Genomic DNA, 15,798 nt, shown 5'->3' with positions numbered 1-15,798 from the left:
TCTACAACGCTCTTTGTAATAAAACACACAAGCACTTTTATCCGTGACAGATCCCCAGTCTTACACAAATTTATACCCGCGGCCAGCTTTCTCCTGGCAATTTTCACCATGGCTGCATCTCAACCAAGGAGCAAGACCTCACTGTACTAAATACATTTCCAATAAGTCATCCTTAGGATTGCACCGCAACTTGAATCAGGATCATCCCCAGTAAATACGATAAAATCCAGAGTTGCTGGCTGGTCTCCTGTGTGTTGCAATGCCTCGCTTATTAAAGTTTTGAGCCAAAGATCAAATTGGGGACAACTGACATGTGCCTTGACAGAACTCAGTCTTCGGTGATATATGTGAGATTGCATGGAAAACGTGCATAGATCAAGGAACACAGACAACCTTGTTATATTTCTATCCACCATGTGCTATTTTACAGCAAGTTAACACAGCCAAGCAAGGAAATTTCTACCCTAATAAGCAGCACGACAATCCAGAAAAATCACGTGGGATAGGACTTTCCAGTAAATGTCTTCACCACCCAGTAACCCTTTGCAAAGACAAGACAACTTTACCTCTTCCTCTTTTTAAGCCCATTTCTATTAGGAATGTCAACTTTTTATATACTGTATTAATAAAAAAAGAGTTTTAGTCTTCACTTGCGCAACTTCAGCCTTTTTTTAGAATTCTGAATGAAGATGGAACGCCTCCTCTCAAGGGTGATATAACCGGCTTACAATCTATAGCTCATTGTTAGAAGGGAAAGCTATCTTTAACGTTTTCTTGGGAACGTTCTCAAATTCCGTATTACATAACACAGTTAATATGCCATGGCCAACATGAATTCAACGTAGACAAGTCAAAAGGCTTGCCAGTGCCGTGGACAATACAGGTCAGGTACCTGTGACTGAAAGCAAAACCACAGTAATTTGATGAAAGGCAAACTCATCTAGTACAGCAAGAAAAGGGATGGTGAGTGGCCTTCAGGATCCCTATCTTTTTGTTCATTCTCATTTCAAATTATTGGTGAATTTTTATTCCTCTACAGCCCTTGATATCTCTCTTCAGTGCTTCACATGCCCAGCAATCGACAACTGAATTTACTGCATCATTTCTGGTCCTTTCCTTAGTTCTTCCAGAACGATTCTAACTAAAACTCCCTATTTCTCTTTCCATAATCTTAGGAAGCCACTTAGCAGCATTTTCCCCCTCCCTTCCATTTAGAACAGGAAGCACTCTCTCTCTTTCACACACACACACAAAGATCATGAACAAAATGGCATCATCATTTCAAACTTTAAAAAACACACAAGCTGCCGCCTTATAACAGGCCAGACCATTGGTCCAAGTAGCTCAGCTATCGTCTACACTGACAGGCAACAGCTCCCCATAGTCTCTCCCAGCCCTACCTGAAAATGCTGGGGACTTAGCCTAGGGCTTTTTGCATGCAAGACAGCTATGTTTTGTAAACACAGTTAATTCAGTGAGTCAAACACTTAGCCATTTTTAATTCAGCTGATAGCCCCCGGAAATGTGGCTACCAAGTTTGAATAATCTTGTGAATAAATGTTAGCCTATTCCTACAAAAGTTAAACATGCAACCTGAAAACACAAAATGGTAGCAGATTGTCCTCCAAGACAGGGCATGCCTGTGGCTCCTAGAAAATAGTGTGTGGCATTTCTAACAGCTCAGTGCTATGCAGAGTTAGACACGGTTAGGCCCACTCAAATCAGTGGCCTTAAGGCTTAAGCATATCCAACTCCGTATAATAATGAGCTAGACGTATGCACAAATGTTAAGATTAGAACAAGTGAAAAAATAGATTAACTATACAAATGGGACATTCTAAAACTGACCAAAGCATCTCTTGTGGAAAGTAGCCCTACAAGTGAAAAGCAAGGCAAAGTGACAGTATTTGGGGAACCATACAAGAACACATGATGCGGGTGGTGCTGTGGGTAAAAGCCTCAGCGCCTAGGGCTTGCCGATCGAAAGGTCGGCGGTTCGAATCCCCGCGGCGGGGTGCGCTCCCGTTGTTCGGTCCCAGCACCTGCCAACCTAGCAGTTCGAAAGCACTCTCGGGTGCAAGTAGATAAATAGGGACCGCTTACTAGCGGGAAGGTAAACGGCGATTCCGTGTGCGGCTCTGGCTCGCCAGAGCAGCGATGTCACGCTGGCCACGTGACCCGGAAGTGTCTTCGGACAGCGCTGGCCCCCGGCCTCTTTGAGTGAGATGGGCGCACAACCCTAGAGTCTGTCAAGACTGGCCCGTACGGGCAGGGGTACCTTTACCTTTACAAGAACACATGGAATATATAGCTTTACTGATGTCATGGTTGTGAGAGGGACTTGGTTTGATTTATTATTAAGAAAACTTTGAAGTATTACAAAGCAATAGGTAATAGTATCCATGTGAGAAGTTCAGCAAGGATTTGACATAAAATGCCTTTCTGCATCTTTAAAATCAGAAGTTACAAGTGGGACTTTTGTGAGATGGTGCCACCAGAAACGGGTTGAAATGATTTATCTGGTACAGTATACATATTTGTTGATGACATTAAAGTTAATTGGTATTCTGCTTATCTCATGGAACTTTAAAAGCCACTCTTTAGCCGGGGGGCGGGGGGGGGGGAGTTAAAGTTTTGGTAACTAAAAACTGAAGTTTTACTAAAGTGACTGCATATTTGATTTATTTATTTTTACTTCACGTTACCAATTTGAAGTGTTTTAGGAAACACAGAGATAGCTGTGCAGGAGGCAGGATTGCCTGAACAACGTCCCTCCTACTTCTGCGGCCTTAAAGCTTTAGAAGGCCAAATCTTAAATCAGAAAGGGCTCCACAAGCTATACAATCTAAGCAGATCAAAATCCAATTCAGCTCTAACAACTGAACACAACAGCATCCATATTTGTGAGGAGCCTAGGCCAGTCCCCCCTCCCTTCCCTTGCTGGTGCTCAGACATTGCTCACTGCCTGGACTCAGATGTATGTAGTAAGCAGACACACCAAAATAGACCAATCCAACACACAGCAAAAGGAGAGAGGGAGAGGGAGAGAGAATATCAGGTGTTCTTTTGCCATTCCTGTGGCTGAACACAGCAGGCCTATAAACTTCACCCACAAGAGAAATAAATCAAAGCCCTCCCATTAAACCCACTTGTCAATACAGCAAGGTTGCAGCTTGCTGACACCCCCAAGAAGTTGTGACTTTTGGAGTCTATCTATCCACATGGAACATCAGAAGAAGCTTTGCTTCTCTGCTATATCCATCCAAAATCTGCCCCATCACTGTGAGGCAGCGTTAGAAATGGAGATATTATAGCTAAGAGCTAAAGGGCACCTTAAACAGAGGTAACAGGCACAACAATGGAATGTCTAGGTGTGCTGTTTTAGAGCAAGAGTACAAAGCTGAAAATAAATGAACTGCAGCTAAAATCTTATGTTCATTTCCCACATAGTCTAGTCCTTCCCTTGCCCACCCTCCTAATATCCTTAAGAGGGTCTCTTCTCCAGTCTTCAGAAAGTAGCTGGAAGTGGGGAGGCAGAAAAAGGTCCTCCTTTCCTTCCACTCCGCAGTTTTAATCGGAAATCTCAGGCGCAATACTGCGCCCAGAACCCAGAAGCGGATAACTGAGGAAATTCTGGGTTGCAAAATGCGCCTAGAACAATGGGAGTTTCGAGGGAGATGGAACTTGTTGCCAGATCAAATTGCCTACTAACCCCATGAGGGCACTCTCCAGAAACTCAGCTATCCAAAGTCCCCTTCTACTCCGCGCTTCGCAGCTGTTTTGTTTAAAGGGGCGTCTTTAAGACATCTTTCTAAGGCACCCCTCCCTACCAGAACCGACGGGCGCAAACAGAGGTTGACAAGCCCCCTCTTTGCAGCGATTCCTAAGGAGGGGGGCGGAATTGAGAACAGCTCCAACCTTCCTGAGAAGGTCACACCCTCAGGCCCAACCTTACTTCCTTCCCCAACACCTGACTCGTGGTCTTCAGAAACACAAGGCTGCTTCTTCCTCAGGCGCTCCAAATATCTCAGGACCGACGGAAGAAAAGTTCCAGGAGAAGTGAGCCACGGTCCCAGTTAAGCTTCGCAGTCCCCAATTCCAGCAGCGCCTCACAGACTTTCCCCGGGGTGCGTGCGAGGGGCGGGGAAAGTGGAAAAAAGAAGAAGAAAAGGCCACCCCTCCGCCACGGGAACGTCAACAAACAAGCCGCCCCCGCAGGCCAAAGTGAAAGGTTCAACACCTCCTTCCGAGGTGCAGCCCGGAACTCTCCCGTCGCGGCGAGGGAGCACCGCCGCACTCTTGCTAGGCTCAGAGGCGCCCTCTCCGTTCCCCCAGCCTGACAAAACAGGTGCCGGAGCCCAGCCTCGTCTCGAAGTCGCTTTCACCCCACTCCACCCCACCGACGGCCATTGCATCCCCTAAGCAGCTCCCCGCCTCTGCTCCCCCGGGCAGCCTCGGTGGGCTCGCCAACCCGCGGCGGCGGCGCCACGTGCAATCCCCGGGGACGCGCGGCGCCCTCGCTTCCCTCGTACCCCGGCGGCAAGCCGTAGGCCCAGGCCGGCTCTGCTACCTCGGAGGCCGGAGCACTCGCGCTGCCATCGGCCGCAGAGAGAGCGAGGCGAGCAGGCGGGCTGCTGCAGGAGCGCTTCTCTGCCCGGGCTCCTCGGCGGCTGCTGCTGCTGCAGATGCCCCTTGAGCTGCCCTACGGTAGCAGGAAGGCGGCTCCGGCTCCGTCCCGTTTACCTGATCTGCGGCAGCTCGTGGCATCGCATGGCGCAACACTGCCCGGAGGAGGCGGACGGGCGGGCCGGCAGGCGGGCGGCTACGGCTCCCTCCCTTCTTCCCCGCGCCGGTTCAGTCGCCGCTGCCAGCCCAAGTCAGGCGGCCGCGCTATGGGAAGAGAGGAGCGGCGAAGGCGGGCGGGCGGCCGGGGCAGCCCCGCCCGGCGATGGGCTGGGTCTGCCGGGGAGGCCGGCTTCCCGGTTAAAGGCACACAAGGCCAGGAAGAGAAGGGGGCAAAACCGGCTGCACTCTTGCAGCCGACGGGGGTGCTGTCAGTTGCCAGGGCTTCGGTGCCGCCCGGGCGCCCCAAGATCTAGCAGGAAGGGCTGAAATTAGGGGTAAAAAAAGAAAGGAAGAAGGCGTTGTAAGCAGGTGCAGAGGGCGTCCTCAGCGCTGGGAAACTCCAGGCACAAAATAGCGTGCCCTCCCAACACTATTATTATTATTATTATTATTATTATTATTATTATTATTATTTCTCTGGTCAAAACAGGGGCGTCCTATTGCATCATCATCATTTTATTATTTATACCCCGGCCACTCTGGGCAGCTTCCAGCATATGTAAAAACATAATAAAACGTTAAACATTAAAAAAAAAAAAACTTCCATCTACAGGGCTGCCTTCAGATGTCTACTAAAGGTTGTATGGTTACTTATCTCCTTGGCTCAGGGCTCGCACAACTCCATCCCCTCCGACATTTCTCCAGTTAAAATAGGAAAGGTAAAGGACCCCTGACAGTTAAGTCCAGTCGGAAAAGCGGGCTCAACAACTTTTCCCCAAAAAAGCCCATCAACTTTTCTGTCCGGATCTTCACTGTTTGAAATATGGTAACCCTAGAGTAGCCCGCATGCCCACCATTGACAGTTGTGTGGCATCTACAGTATAGGCAGTGGTATAAACTTGCCTTACCGGCATTCCAGAATTGTCAGGTTAAAAGGAAATAAAGGGGAATCAAGTCCTGCAGTCCAACTGCACTGTATCTGTTTTGTCACTGGAAAGGTAATTGCTTATACTGTATGTTCTGCACTCAAGTTCTACTTAGCACAGGAAGTGGCCTGCCAGTATTCTGGTTGCTACTTTGGCTCCTAACCCCCTATTCTCCCCTGTGCCTTTAACTCAGAAGTCAACAGGTGTAGCTTTCTGACACAGTTTTGGAACTATAATATATTATAACTCAACTATAAGATTTTTTAATTCAACTGCTGGATTTCCGGGGAGCTATAAAATCAGTGTTTCTCAGCCCATGGGGTGTGTCCCATCCAGGGGGACACGTGAAGATTTTGAAGGCTGGGGGATACTGGTTCCAAAAATATAAGTGAATATATATATAATTAAAAGTCACCATCTTTCAGTCTTTATGAAAATTTAAACAATTAGGAGAGCCAGGTTTGAAGGCAAGGGCATGGGATTTTTACTTTAGCTAAAAGGGGACATGGGATGAAGAAGAAAAAAGTTGAGAAACACTGTATTAAAATGCACACAAATCCTGACAAAGGGAATACATTTTTTTTCACTGAGTCATCCTTCCTTGGGACCTACGTTTCACAGCCTTTCCAGCTGTGGCGATAAAAGCGGACCATTTTTTTTTACATCTAAATGTGATAGTTACGTTCTTGATTGATTATGCATAAACTGATAATTTGAAGTTAGATGTTCGTATTGCAGGGCTATTGCCGGCAGACATCAATACTCAGAAGTCCCTGCTAAAGATGAGCTTGCGAGATTCAGAGGAGATGGGATTGATTGGACCTTGAACCTTGTGGCAGAGGCCTGTTCAAGTTTATGCAAAGACGTCTCACTTTGTTCAGTGGGACTTATTCCTGAATAAGTGTGTTTATGATTGCAGCCTTAGGTTCAAATCTCTCCCCAGCCAAGAAAAAACTGAGTGTCTAGGAATGTTGTCATTGATGATGGTGGTATTATTATGGGCTTTCAGCCAGTTAAAATGAATTGTTACCTTTAACTGGTTTTAAATATACATATGTGACTAAAACAATAGTTATGAAGGCGGGGAGCATTAATGTATAGTTTTTTTAGATGAGCATAAGGACATTGGTTCAATCTAAAGGCCCATCTAGTCCAGCATTATTTTCTCAGGTGCATATAGGAAGCCTATAGGTAGGACCAGTGCAATGGTTCTCTCCCAAACCCCATGAACTGGTATTCAGAAATTCAAGAGCATACTGTCTGTGTTTACCCATCATAACTGGTAGCCACTCATCCGCCATGAATTTGTCCAAACTCATTCATTTAAAGGGAAGTCATTACTAAGTCCAACTGTTAGAGGCTCCACATAACAGGTTCTCAGCAATCCATATCCTCTTATTTAAGGCAGCCACCTCATTTTGAGCCCCTTTTGAGAGCCAGTGTGGTGTAGTGGTTAAGAGCGGTAGTCTCGTAATCTGGGAAACCGGGTTCGAGTCTCCGCTCCTCCACATGCAGCTGCTGGGTGACTTTGGGCTAGTCACACTTCCTTGAAGTCTCTCAGCCCCACTCACCTCACAGAGTGTTTGTTGTGGGGGAGGAAGGGAAAGGAGAATGTTAGCCGCTTTGAGACTCCTTAAAGGGAGTGAAAGGCGGGATATCAAATCCAAACTCTTCTTCTTCTTCTTCTTCTTCATTTTGAGCCCCTTCACCTCCACCAGCTGTAGGCAATTTAACCTATGCTGAGTCAAAAGCTTATGTAAATAGATAAGGAACAAATAAAGGGGCAGCTTTCGGGGCTGCTGAGTTACACCATAAGGTAAAGGTAACAGACCCCATGACGGTTAAGTGCAGTCAAAGGTGACTATGGCGTTGTGGCGTTCATCTCGCTTTTCAAGCCAAGGGAGCCAGCGTTCGTCCAAAGACAGCTTTCCAGGTCATGTAGCCAGCATGACTAAACTGCTTCTGGCCCAACAGAACACTGTGATAGAAGCCAGAGCACAAGGAAACGCCATTTACCTTCCCACTGCAGTGGTACCTATTTATCTACTTGCACTGGCATGCTTTCAAACTGCTAGGTTAGCAGGAGCTGGGACAGAGCAACGGGAGCTCACCCCGTCGTGGGGATTCAAACCACCGACCTTCTAACTGGCAAGCCCAAGAGGCTCAGTGGTTTAGAGCACAGTGCCACCCGCGTCCCTGAGTTACACCATATCCTGTGCTCTGTCATGGTGAAATGGCAACCGATGCAGGGCTGAATGCTTTTTTAATTCTCTTCCTTCCCATTCAAGCTAATGGGAGAGGAATTATTTGCTCTCGGTCATAAAGTTGCACCATGGATAGGCTGTGGACTGGAGGAGTATAAAATCTTTGGTGCCTTGAACCACATTCCTCCAACGGGAGTATCACGGTTGGTTGCAGAGGGTTGGACTGGATGACCCTCAGGGTCCCTTCCATCTCTGCAATTCTTTGGTGGAAGAGCTTTCACAAACTGAATGCTCCACCTGCCGATTGGGATAATTCTCCTGGTATATCTCTCATTCTGGTGTGTATCTGGTGTTCTACCTGCATACTGGATTGCCCCCTTGATATTGAGGGACGATTTCCAATCATCGTGGGAAAGGGAGGTCATTAATGAGGTTCAATCCTGTGGATTGTCTCACCTTTACCTTGAGTCTATGACGTACAATCAAGCTAGAGCTGTGATTTCCCGGAGACTGAGTGACATTGCCAGGCAAGAGGACATAGCCCAGGTAAAACCAGGGATGGTCCTAGGGGACCAGATTTACCGGACCATACCAGCCCCCTACCTTGCAGAAATCTACTATGTGGAATACCTCAGACTTTTTACAGCGGCTAGATTAAATGTCCTTGACTCTGCGATATTGTGGGGAAGGTACAGGGGAGTACCATACGCCCAGAGAACCTGTCATTGTGCTATGGGTATGGTTGAGTCCACCGAACACATTCTCTTGACTTGCCCTTCTTATGCAGAGCTTAGACAAAATTTTATAGCCCCACTTCTATGTCAATTTAGCTCTCTACCCGGAGAAAACCAGGTTTTACACTTGCTAAATAATGTCACTAGAGCTATACCTTCCTTGGTGGCCAAATTTCTTTTTTTAGCTTTTAAGCGTCGCAAGACTATAATTGACTGTATTGATATAGGGCTATCTGTTTAACCCATTTTAGTGTTGGTTAAGTTTTAAAATCTTTTTCGATGTTTTTAACTGTGTACTGACAAATGTTTCTTTTTCTGACTGATAGTCGAATAAAAGGTTGATGATGATGACCTGCATACTGGGGCTTCTGCCCGATCCTAGAACCCCCTCAGCTGGCGATTTTCAGTATAGGATTGTGGCCTTAATGAATTTAGAAATTCTGTTTAATACCACCACCCCGCTTAAGGGTAAAACCTTAGGCTTCCCACATGATTGCGTCATTGGACTGTGTGGAATCTAATGGATAAGAGATACATCCCCCTTGGTTTTTATACCAATGACGGTCCGCAGTGTGGTTTATTCGAGTTACACATAATACAAAAACAGAGCTAATACAATAAAGAAAAATGTAGATTATTATGCAAATCCCTCGCCTTTTGTCTTGGACTTTGCGCACACGTAGAGATATGGGTGAGGGATTTGCATATTTTTGTTGAGCTGCTAGTTTTAATAGGCAGATAAAATTGACACGTTTAGATCTAATTCCTTCCAACCTTGTAGTCATTGAATTGCCAGCATGAGGCGGAAAATCACTCACAGAGCCAAATTCAAAAGCTGGTGTAAAACCAGAGGTTCCCACTGAAAAGAAAGGATTTTCTTTGTGAGGTATTTGCAGATAGGAACATAGGAAGCTACCTCATACAGAGACAGTTCATTTGGTCCATCCATCTACCACTGAGCTGTGGTCCTTTCTTTAAATTACCTTCCACATGTTCGGCTGAACATGCATAAACATTCCCCAAGACTGTGCCTATTCGTGGCTGCAGGCCTCGGCCTCATCCCTGTGTCCGCATGGGCTTTGCCCACACAATCACAGGTGCTGCCTCTTCACGGGTACATAATTGTGCAGTCAAAGCCCGCACATGTACATTTTGTATGCAAGCACAACTCTACTCCCCTTTAAATGTGCGTCCAGTTGAACATATGGAAGGTGCCAAGGTTACAGGCCCAATCTGAAATGCTGAATAGAACCCATGGAAGTTTGAATAAAATCTATGAGGTTTTCCCACGGGTTTAGTTGCAAAGGATTGCAACCAAAAACAGCAAGTTATCCTACTGCACTTTATGGTCTCAATCAGAGGGCAAAGCTCCACGAAAGAGGTTTAAACATACTTAACTGTCTTGAGCAGAATCCAGTGCTGGCCCTACCATTGGGCAGAATGAAGCAACCACCTTAGGCAGCAGATACTTGGCGGCAGCAGAAGTGGCCCATAGCTATTTCTCCTGAACCTCCAACCATTCAAAGTCCACTTGATTTCTGGCAGTGGAATTTGGAGGAGTCACCATTTTGCCCTTTCCCACAGGTAGCAAAATGTATTCAGATGGTCCTGGTGGAATCATATGGCTACCAGCTGTCCGTAGTCAGTTGCCCATGTCTTTTCAACAGGAGCCAACTATTACATTTCCTTATAAGTGGGGGATCTCTCTGTTTCAGCGTTATGCCTATTGAAGATAGGAAAATTACATATCTAGTGGTACCTCGGGTTACATACGCTTCAGGTTACATACGCTTCAGGTTACAGACTCCCCTAACCCAGAAATAGTGCTTCAGGTTAAGAATTTGCTTCAGGATGAGAACCGAAATCGGGCTCCGGCAGTGCGGCAGCAGCAGGAGGCCCCATTAGCTAAAGTGGTGCTTCAGGTTAAGAACAGTTTCAGGTTAAGAACGGACCTCTGGAACGGATTAAGTACTTAACCTGAGGTGCCACTGTATTCTCTAGTTATGCTCCACTTGTATATTTGTAAGTAAGGCAATTATTACAGTAATATAATATCTCCCGTGTTTCCCCTTCAAAGGAACGAAGAACAACAACAAGATGTACAACCCACAAGTTCCAGGTTGCTTCTTACAAGAAAAAGGTTATCTGAAGAACCACCAGTGCTGAGAAGATGTAAAGTCCAGCGTTTGTGTCATTTGCAAGGCAAATGGACTCTCGGGTATGCTGTTGTATTGTAGAGGTGATCTGTCAAATGAATTCCAAAGTCTGAAGATAAGATAATCACATATGGGACTTTGACCTGGGGCTCAAACAAAGGGGTTGGGGGTTGGGCACTCTTCTACAGCAGACCTGCTTGGCCCCCCAACCCCCACAAATTGAACTTTTGGTGTTAAGGAAAATGAACAGGGTGGAAATGCCCTGGAAAATGTGGGATAACAATTGAATGACGCAACGTCATACAAGAACAGCTCCGCAAACGGATCAGAACGAACGCTCAGTAAACAGTGGGCATTGTACGACCTCCTCACAAACTTTGTGCAAGCAAATCAGGGTGATGCTTAACAAACAGGTCCTTATGGAAGCAACCTTAGATACACACAGCCGGTGTTCTACTAGTGCTGGACTTGTGTTTCTCAAAATGCAAAATGGCTGTTGGCACGAAAACATCAATTTATTCAAAGCCTCTGGGGCTTGCAGTGGGACGCGGGTGGCGTTGTGGGTAAAAGCCTCAGCGCCTAGGGCTTGCCGATCGAAAGGTCGGCGGTTCGAATCCCCGCAGCGGGGTGCGCTCCCGTTGTTCGGTCCCAGCGCCTGCCAACCTAGCAGTTCGAAAGCACCTCCGGGTGCAAGTAGATAAATAGGGACCGCTTACTGGCGGGAAGGTAAACGGTGTTCCATGTGCTGCACTGGCTCGCCAGATGCGGCTTCGTCACGCTGGCCACGTGACCCGGAAGTGTCTCCGGACAGCGCTGGCCCCCGCCCTCTTAAGTGAGATGGGCGCACAACCCTAGAGTCTGTCAAGACTGGCCCGTACGGGTAGAGGTACCTTTACCTTTTTATGGGGCTTGCAGAGCCATCCCCCTTTGCGTCGGGCTGGGGAGTAAGAATTAGGCAGGTGTTTTCCTGGGCTACCTCTGCTTCTGGAATGACATCAGCCTTGCTCTGCTAGCAACGGCGCTTCCCCTTCCGCCTGCAGGATCCCTGCCCACAGCCAGGGGAAACCCCTAGTAGTGTGGAGGGGCATGGTTGAGCACAGCAATTTATCTGACGGGTGGAAACTGGGACTGCTGTTCCATAAAGCCTTGCTGGCCTGTCAGGTTGGACTGGGGATGCTAGTGTTGCTCCCTTTAGGTCTAACTACATGTGGTGGCAGGCCAGACCATAGCCTCTGCCAAACAGAGAAACAGCCGGTGGGAAAGCATGCCGAACCCACCAGCCATTTCTGATTTCTGTGTTTGAACCATCTTCCTGCTCCTGCTCCTCCCGGGCTTTCCTGTAGCTTTCTTCCTGGCAGGGCTTATTTCTGACTTGGGCTTAAGACAGTTGAAAACTACGTAGTTGGATTGTTGTCGGAAGGCATTTTGTACAACTGCAAAGCAGTTTTCTACTAAGCCGTTAAGGAATCCTGCAGCAAATAATGTTTACTCAAAGAGGAGCAAAGTATGCAGCAAAGAAGGCTTCTGATCTCTTTGCCTTCTTGGTTCATTTAATTCAAGATTAACATGAACTCAGCAGCAATAGGATTTGATGTATTGCGCAAAGGAATGCTCAATAATTTTTTTCTGCTTCGTGTTTTTACTCTTTTGGTGGGAGCTGCCCAGAGTGGCTGGGGAAACCCAGCCAGATGGGTGGAGTATTATTATTATTATTATTATTATTATTATTATTATTAGTGGATTGACGCCATGTCCTTGCTGCAGTTTCTTCCTTACAGGGTAAAGCTTATTGGTGCTTATTTTTAAATCCATGTCATGTTATTTCCCTCTTGACTACATTATGAAGCTCCTTCTGAAATCAATAGATTTGTTCCTAAGCTTCATAAATTAACTAGACCAGAGACAGGAGACATTGATGATTATGTGGTTCTGGTTTGCCATGGAAAAGCAGCATTCGGATACCCACAGCTAAATGCACATCATAATCATATGCTTTCAGAGTGTGTCGTTTTAGGGGCTGAAACTTAATTTTAGCAAATTTCTTCAGTGAGGGGTCATATTTTTGTTTTGGGGTGTGAAGAATTCAATTTTGCGATTGAATATAACATTTAGCTTGGTAGGTCTACCAAGCACATAAACTACTTTAAGAAAACCAAATAATTTTTTATTTTACCTTCTGAAAAGGTCTGGCAATGCTAAATAGTAATAAAAATAATAATAGTAATGCAGGATGCCTGTTGTCTTTGGTCCATGGAGTTTTCTTGGCAGAGGTACTGGAGTGGCTTGCCGGTTCCTGCTCCCAGGTCTTGGGAGAAAAGCGATGATAAACCTAGACAGCATCTTAAAAAGCAGAGACATCACCTTGCCAACAAAGGTCCGTATAGTTAAAGCTATGGTTTTCCCAGTAGTGATGTATGGAAGTGAGAGCTGGACCATAAAGAAAGCTGATCGCCAGAGAATTGATGCTTTTGAATTATGGTGCTGGAGGAGACTCTTGAGAGTCCCATGGACTGCAAGAAGATCAAACCTCTCCATTCTTAAGGAAATCAGCCCTGAGTGCTCACTGGAAGGACAGATCCTGAAGCTGAGGCTCCAATACTTTGGCCACCTCACGAGAAGAGAAGACTCCCTGGAAAAAACCCTGATGTTGGGAAAGATGGAGGGCACAAGGAGAAGGGGACGACAGAGAACGAGATGGTTGGACAGTGTTCTCGAAGCTACCAACATGAATCTGACCAAACTGCGGGAGGCAGTGGAAGACAGAAGTGCCTGGCGTGCTATGGTGCATGGAGAAACGAAGAATCGGACACAACTAAACAACAACAACAATGCATGATATAGTTGCAGGTACTTGGCAATCTTTTTTAAAAATGATTTCTATGCAATTTTACATGCATTTTACTTAACAAGCTAAACTAAGTTATATCAATTTAACAAAAATATCTTTTGAATTCCCTACTCACGCTACGACTTTTTAGCACTCCTCATTTTTGAAATTTGGAAGCTGGAAATTTCAACATGCCTTTCTATGCATGCCATGTGGATGGAGCTGATGTGGGTTGGACTCTTATCCGCAACTGCAGGGCCAAAGGTACCCCATCCTGGCCTGATGTGCTGCAGGTTCAGCAACTGATGCTTTTCAAGTTTTGGTTGCAAACATCTACATCTAGAGCATCTAAACATATACTGCTAACAGCCAAACCCAGCTAACAACAGAATCAATCAATCAATTTAAATAATATTTTGTAAGAAATGCTTTAAAGGGACTATGCATGCCCCACCAAATAATGTTTCAACCATTATTTTGAAACCATGGATTTTTCTCCATTATATATATTACTGTTGCAATCCATTGCTTCCCCATTTCCCCATTATTAGTTTTCACTATCTGAAAATTAAGTGAGTTTGCCAGTAATGGTATAAGATTGCTACTCTGTAAAATGTCTTATCCGTCAATGTTGACATATACGTTTATAACAATATTTTACGGTGCCATTCAATACAAGTTTCTTATGTATAATGTTATGTGAGAAATCTGTTTTCCTTTTACGTGGAGTTGAAATGTATTTTATTTTGTTCTCTCTTGATATGGTCTAATTTGATAGATTCTGTTCTACATGTCTACTCCAAAGTAAGCCTATTTGAATTTGATGGGACTCCTAAGAAAGTGTGCATAGGATTGCAACCTGGTAGCTGTGGATCTGAAAGCACCTGCTGAAAACTTTACTATTCCATCAGGCTTCTGCAAGCAGTCAAGGTTAAATCTTTTCATAATAGTTGGTTGATTCCAACTTTTTATATAGTTATCATTGCATGGTTTTATGAATAATTGTTGTCGACCCGCTCTGATTTTTTGTGCGTGAATAACAGTATAGAAATGTATAGAAATATATATACCTACTGCTGTATCCAAAGCCGTTCCATTTTGGTCAGTTTCTTGTGGCAAAGCCTGTGGCACTCTGCCCCTACTCCAAAATGCCTTGCTGGTTCCTGGTTTCCTGGTGGCTACCACAGAGGGAGAACTGCCAGAGGTAAAGGTAAAGGACTCCTGGCAACTATGGGAAAATCAATCAATCAATCAATCAATCAATCTACTACTACTACTACTACTACTACTAAATTATTATTATTTATACCCCGCCCACCCTGGGCGGCTTCCAACCGAATATTAAAAACAATACAGCATCAGACATTAAAAACTTCCCTAAAAGTTGTCTTTTAAAAGTAAAATAGTTGTTTATTGCCTTGACATCTGCTGGGAGGGCGTTCCACAGGGCAGGTACCACTACCAAGAAGGCCCTCTGCCTGGTTCCCTGTAACCTCACTTCTTGCAGTGAGGGAACCACCAGAAGGCCCTTGAAGCTGGACCTCAGGGCTGAACGATGGGGGTGGAGACGCTCCTTCAGATATACAGGACCAAGGCCGTTTAGGGCTTAAAGGTCAGCACCAACACTTTGAATTGTGCTCGGAAATGTACTGGGTTGCGGTGCTCATCTGGCTTGCAGGCCGAGGGAGCCGGTGTTTGTCCACAGACAGCTATCTGGGCCATGTGGCCAGCCCACCCCAACACTGGTGCACAATGTGAAGTATATATTCAGCACATTAAAATTGTACATAAAAGGGGAATAGGTGGTGTGTAACTAAATCAATGTAACTTGAGAACAGGTTGCTCAATCATTTGCAAAGAGAGGCTCAAAGAGTGTTTGGCTTGCTTGTGTTGGCAGCCTTCACATCTTCGCTTCTCAATTGTATTATTTGCTCAAGTGCTTGGTGTTTGATATTTTTTATTTTAAGAGCCCTGGGGATTGTTTGCGTTACCCTGGAAACCACCGTAATGTGCCTCCACTCAGGTACCTCCATGTCTGTTGGATATGTACCCAGATGTGTTTGGGGGTGTTTTGCCGCAACTGTGTTTCTCTTCTCTTCCACTGCGCCGTTTTATTTTCTGTGGTGCAACAGGCTATTAAAAGTGCCCAGACAGTTTGAAGACCTG

General features: G+C 45.7%; 1 protein-coding gene and 1 long non-coding RNA gene across 8 annotated transcripts in view; one reads left to right on the top strand and one right to left on the bottom strand.

The window, feature by feature from the left end:
* Positions 1-5,126, bottom strand: part of TEX2 (testis expressed 2) — a 97,463-nt gene extending 92,337 nt beyond the window's left edge. Inside the window, exon 1 of one of the 7 annotated variants that reach the window (XM_083427347.1) lies at positions 4,744-5,126. The gene's annotated coding sequence lies outside the window, so the exon portion shown is untranslated. Of the gene's footprint in view, positions 1-3,955; positions 4,416-4,570 lie in introns of those variants that run through there. The other 6 variants (XM_083427349.1, XM_083427350.1, XM_083427346.1 and 3 more) reach the window with 6 other exon arrangements.
* Positions 4,228-14,834, top strand: LOC310671832. The gene is made up of 3 exons (XR_014508239.1): positions 4,228-4,348; positions 10,727-10,867; positions 14,411-14,834. It is a non-coding gene; the product is annotated as an uncharacterized lncRNA (long non-coding RNA).
* The last annotated feature ends 964 nt before the right edge of the window (positions 14,835-15,798 follow it).

This window comes from Podarcis tiliguerta (assembly GCF_965153285.1).
Source record: "Podarcis tiliguerta genome assembly, chromosome: 2".
Classification (NCBI taxonomy): domain Eukaryota; kingdom Metazoa; phylum Chordata; class Lepidosauria; order Squamata; family Lacertidae; genus Podarcis; species Podarcis tiliguerta.
This window is presented reverse-complemented; position numbering and strand designations above follow the sequence as displayed.